Below are 6,103 nucleotides of genomic sequence, written 5' to 3'. Positions count from 1 at the left end.
CAGGACGTCACATTTTAATAATTCTTTTAAGGTCAGCACACAAATGTTCTGCCACAATATGCCTGAACTACATTTGCCCACACATTTTTTTGATATTGTACAAATTTTCTTTCCCTTACTGTTTGTGGATGTATTGCCTTTGCTTGGGGCTCCCAAGGACCAATGATGAAAGGAAAGGCAATACAACTACAAACAGTAAGGGGAAGAAAGTCTGCACAATACCAAAAAAAAGTTTGGGCAAATGTAGTTCAGTAATGAGTAGAGTAGTTGTTACAAACATTAAAACACTAAATATCTGCACATGTTTAACATCACAAATTATATTACTTCTAACTTTAAGAGAACTATTAGACACTGTTCTAGCTCCAACTAGCAAAAATCATCTGGAATTAATCTGGGTGAAGGCTTATCTTTTTTCATTTACTGGAAACTTAAATCAAGCACTTCTCTTATGTACTCATATTGTGAAAAATGTATATTGTGATGCTATACAGCTATTTATTTAATAAAGAAAATATATATAAATCAAATCCTTGAATTTATTTCTTTAATTATGAGGCTGTTTGTTGAAACTAAAACTGCTGAATGAATACAAGGCTTTCGTGTAAATTCCACAGCAGAAGCATGTTTTTACCCAACAGTCTAAAAACAAAACAAAAAAAATTGTAATTTTGCAAATGACATCTGATTATTTTTCAGCCTGGAACAATAAGCCTGAAATTATCCAGTCAATAATTTACAGTGAGTTCCTCATGAACAACCAATGATTAACACATTAAGAAGTAGTTGCCTTCATGTTTATCATTCCAAGCAAATGAGGAACAACGTTTTCCTTATTCGCAAAAAGACCTTTCTTTCATATTTAATGAAAAAACGAAACCATATGGCTAGTATTGATCACACACACAAAACTATATTAAATTTTAAAATCATATACCTCAAATTTTAGCAAAACATAAGAACAAGACTTACCCCAGACAGTCATAATTCAAAAGTTTCTCTTCATTTTGCAGATGGTGCTTCATTATAAAGAAATGCTGCAAAATCTTTATATCACTGAGGCAAGGGGAGGGGGTATTTCTCAAATTTAGGTTGGCATTGTGGCCCATTTAGTGCCTAGGTCTTCTACCCTGCTCCAAGGGACCCACTGTCCTGCAAATGTTATTTCCAACCTGGTGCAACACTAGAGGCCTGTGGTTTTACAAGATCTAGAAGGCCTCGATTAGCTGGTTCAAGTGTGTTTGTTCGGAGTAGTAACTAAACTCTGCAGGACAGTGGGTCCCCGGGTTAAGGTTCGGAGATTTATACCATAGTGGAAACTGAAGTGTTACAGCATTTAATAAATCACTGAATATAAATTCAATACACTGTATATATACTTTTTTTCCATACAAAGACTGTAAAAATGTTAAAGCTGAGAAAAGTTGTTGACTTGAAGTTGAGACAAACTGCCATGACATGCATAAGCACAATGACTAAGTCTAGTCAAATCGATTTGTATAGTACTTTTCATAATACAAACACATATCTATATAAATGTCTTTAAACGCCCAGAAAGCAAGCCAGAAGTGACAGTAGTGAAAAAAATCCATAAGGTGATGAGAAAAACATCTCTTATCTATAAACAAACACACCACGTACTAACGTCACACATTGTTTTCAGACATTAATCACCTCTTTGTTTGGTTTCGTGCAACAAAATTGGGCATCAACAGCCTATTATCAAGGCTTGGCAAGGCTGTGGGTATTTCCTGCTAAACTGGTTATGCAAATACTTTATGAAAATAAGGGAAGGACAACCTTAGCCTTATATTGCTCATCTTATTTTATGAGGTAAAAATTTTCATATATTTATGCAACGTACTTCACAATTTTGTAACCGCAATATCTTTTTCCCTCTCACACAAGGTTATGATGTTGTTCATGTGAAAAACACTGAACCTTGTGACCATTGCATAATGCTTTGTATCTTATTGCGACTACTGGGCTATCAGTCTGACCTAAACATTAGCTGATAACTACAGTAGTCAATATAAAAAGTGGATCAAAAACGTTATATATATATATATATGTGTGTGTGTGTGTGTGTGTGTGTGTGTGTGTGTAACAACACATGTAAAACCTCTTATACCAGACTAAAATGTGTACCATCTTTCCTTATAAAGGAAATTAGTCAATTTATTTTCATAGAACCACGATACCATGGGACAAAATTTCCATGACATAATACCTTGCAGTCATTAGAATGAGGTTTTTATTTAAAAGGTTTTCCCATCGAAATTCTTTTGAAATATTTATTTTTAAAAAAGCAGAAATGTATGATATGGCACCACAGAGTACAGTCTGCCACCCAAAGCAGATAACTATGGCCTAATTCGAACCATAAAGATATACAGCACAAGCAATATCAAACATTTGTCTGCAACAGCAGTAATTCAGCAACGGTTTTCTTTTGATATTTAACCTAGCACATTGCGTCTCCTTACCAAAGGTGTAATTTGCCATTTAAACCTGATCTATTTACATTGTTCCCTTGGGAACAGAGATATAAAAGATACACCACCCAAATCTACAATGCTTTGTGTGTTAACGGCTGTATTAACACACAAATTATTTCAAGTTTTATTAACAGAACATACAAATTCATTTTATTTTTTGATACTGTTCAGAACGTGTCTATTGCACTGGAAAGGAAAAATAATTAAATAAATAACATTTTTGGATTGAATGTTATGGCTCCATTTACAAAAAGCAAGCATAGTGATATTTCCCCCCTCCGGTCTAAATGGGTTCAAGTTTCAAAAACAAAAAATCAAGATCAAACAAGTTCTTACAAGAAGGACATTATACTGTGGTTAAACCGGTTTATACAAAACAGGACATCCTATAAAATGAAAGCTTAAATATTTTGTTGTTACTATACATTTTTATGTTTAAAATACAATGATTTAGAGATTTTCAATCTGTTTGATTCAGGTCAACACTATAGAGGCTATAAAATGAATATTTTATAATGCCTTGGGTCAAAGCGGAGTTAATTTTTTATATCACGCCACTTCTTGGAAACAGAAACTTAAGCTGCCTGGGAGTGGCTTTCCTGTAAATCCCATGATTGCCTTTCACCTGACTGCACTTTACAAAACAATACAAGTCACAGCAGGTCATATCACATTTTTATTTTAGTTTCTGTTTTATTTGTTTGTTTGTTTTTTTACATGTTATTACACTGACTTCCATGTATACACACAAAAGAAAGCATGTTGCAGTTTTCCCTATTTAAAACTAAACGAGTGACATGCCTTGGGTATTCTAAAGTCTTTGATATAACTCAAGTCTATTCCATATGCATATAAGGAAGCTGAGATCTAAACAAATACAGAAAAATATGGGGGTTACAAAATGAGGAAGGAGTATTAACTGCAGATGTTTGAGTGGTTAAGTATGTCTTTCTATGTAACTGCCATGCCCCAATGTTATTGTTCAACCTGAGACATTAAAGTACTGCATTTTTTTTTTACTCTACACACAGTTGATAGTTTTAGTCTTGACAAGAAGTTTACCATAACCATGGTAGAAACAATTTGTCAGATGGTTGAATATATACTGTTCACGTGGTCGAAATGGTAGCATGCATTCAATGGTTTGCATGCAAACCAAGAGTAAACTGTTTTTGTTTGAAATGTTCTCATGACACACCCTACAATGGAATAGACAAACATACTTTTCAAATGAGTATAAAAGGCAAATTAAAATAATAAAACCCTGAACAACAACATTTTTATTGTTCATAATTTTTTTTTTTTTTTTTTTTAGGGCTGCCATGTTTGCATTCATAATGCAATAACAAAAGATTAAAACACAAGTTGTTCAACTGATGCATGAAATGCATTAACAACCAAGCTTGAAACAAATATATGTGAAGTGCTCACAATTCAGGGAATCTTTTGCAATGGCTCAAATAAATGTATAGTTGCAAGTTAAAAATTCGAATCTATTCTGCCAACAGTATTTTGATGAGTTCTGTTGAGATAATGCTAAACTTAAATGCTTGAATCTAAATATTAATTTTTAAAAAAAGTTGTAGTAACTTAACATTATCTTGTTACCTTTGGTAATTAGGCAGATGTTTTCATGTTTACCTTTGTACTGAAGAGTAGACCACATGACGGCAAACACATTGACTATGAGCAATGCCTGTGATAATGCCAGTGGCAAGAGATGTACTATTTGATCATTAAATTTACATGTGATATGCTAGCTGTTGACATCTTAAAAAAAAAAAAAAAAAAAAAAAAAAATTAACTGATTCCAGAGCCACATATCTATTAGTTAGATGAGCAACTTAATTTTCCTTTCTTTTTGAGTAATCAACTTAATTTGTTCATGGCACAAATTTTAGTTCTTCTAAATGTGGTTTGTTGGTTGAACAATTTTATTACAAGTTGTCATAAAATCTCGGAAGTGCTCACATTTTTCAGTCATATTATTATTTGAGTGTAGCTACAAATTCTGTGTATTCGCTCATGAGCCTGCCATATACCATCTGATTTACACTCACTGTTTTCACTCAAGTGTTTTTATGGCAAAATTTCCTCCATCCCTCAACATTTATTACGTGCAAAATGCACTGTAGTACACAAAGTATGGCCTAAGACACATACTGTGCTGCACTCTAGAGGCAGAAGTACAGGATGAACGACTACGTTAACATTAACCCTATGATATAATAAAAGCAGTACTGTTTAGGGCTCATGTAAACAATACTTTAACTATATTAATGTAATAATGCTCATAATTAAAATAACCATAAATGCAGTCAAGTCACACTTCAGGTCTAACGTTAGTTTATCACGTATAGGCCATACTGAACACCAATGTTAGCCAAGGCTGTTAGCTTCGAACTAGTTTTTTTCCTGTTGAAAAACACTTTAAATTAAGTTTGTTGGTCATATCTGCTCTTTTAGTCTGATTAGACGGGTCTAATGATTGGGTCTTAAACGGGTTTTGCACAAATTAAATGTTCAATTAATCATCTAGCCAGGCTGGGAGAACGTAGCCAAGATGTTGTTCTCTTTTAAATTGAAATAGCCAAATAAACAATAAACATTGTTAATACTTACATTGTATCAATATACAATGTTATTTAATGTTATTTCTCACCCGGATCGTTAAATAGTGTAGGCCTACTTCCTCTGCTGATGACAACCTTTTCCGAACGAAAAGCCCAAAACACTTTTTTTTACACTTTCCTTGCTTTTGAGTCCGTTTCAGTCGTCCGAAATTTCCCTGCAAACGGCACACTTAAAGTCCACATGACAATCTTCTCAATTTGGAGAGCGCGTGTGCTGTTATCCAAGATGGCTATGATAACCCAGGAAACAACATAGCTTTACAACGGGAGGCGAAGCGTAACAATAATGTTTTTTTTTCTTGTTTTCTCGCCATCTTTACATAATGTAACAGTTGTTGTTTCATCGTAATGTCCGCTTAATTTTTTCACGAAAAATCTGTCATCACTCACCATTCCTTTCCTTAGCCGAAAGACTTTTAATCACTCCTACACCAATGCAGATAACACATGTTTCTCGAGATGGCTGACAAATGGGACTGAATACGTGTGCCAAGTCACACTATGCCCCGTTTCCACCTGGAGTTAGGACGCATTTCCTACGATCCGACCACAAGTGGTCCGCCGAGACTTATTGCTGTTTCCAACTCTTTTGACGTGGGTCTTTAAACGTGTCTCCTGGGGTCACTTGCGTTTCCTGTTTGTGCTCCTACGTCACTTTGGCGGGAGAGCTGAGTGGTTTAATAAATTAGTGGCGCTTTACTACCTCCCAATAGAGACGCATTTAGGCCACGCCCACACCGGAAGAAAACAATCCCAGTGTTGCCAACTTAGCAAATTTGTTGCAAAATTTAGCTTCTTTTATTTGTCAACTTTAGCACATTTTGATAAGTGAATCAATAAATAGGCACACATTTACAATTTAAATTACACAAAAAGAAGAAACCAAAGATGCTTAGCAGTACACACCTCACGTGAATTAAGTTAGCTGCAATTTGCAATTGTTCAATTTAATAAGTGTTTAATGATTATTAC

Source organism: Garra rufa, chromosome 24 (assembly GCF_049309525.1).
Source record: "Garra rufa chromosome 24, GarRuf1.0, whole genome shotgun sequence".
Classification (NCBI taxonomy): Eukaryota; Metazoa; Chordata; class Actinopteri; order Cypriniformes; family Cyprinidae; genus Garra; species Garra rufa.
This window is presented reverse-complemented; position numbering follows the sequence as displayed.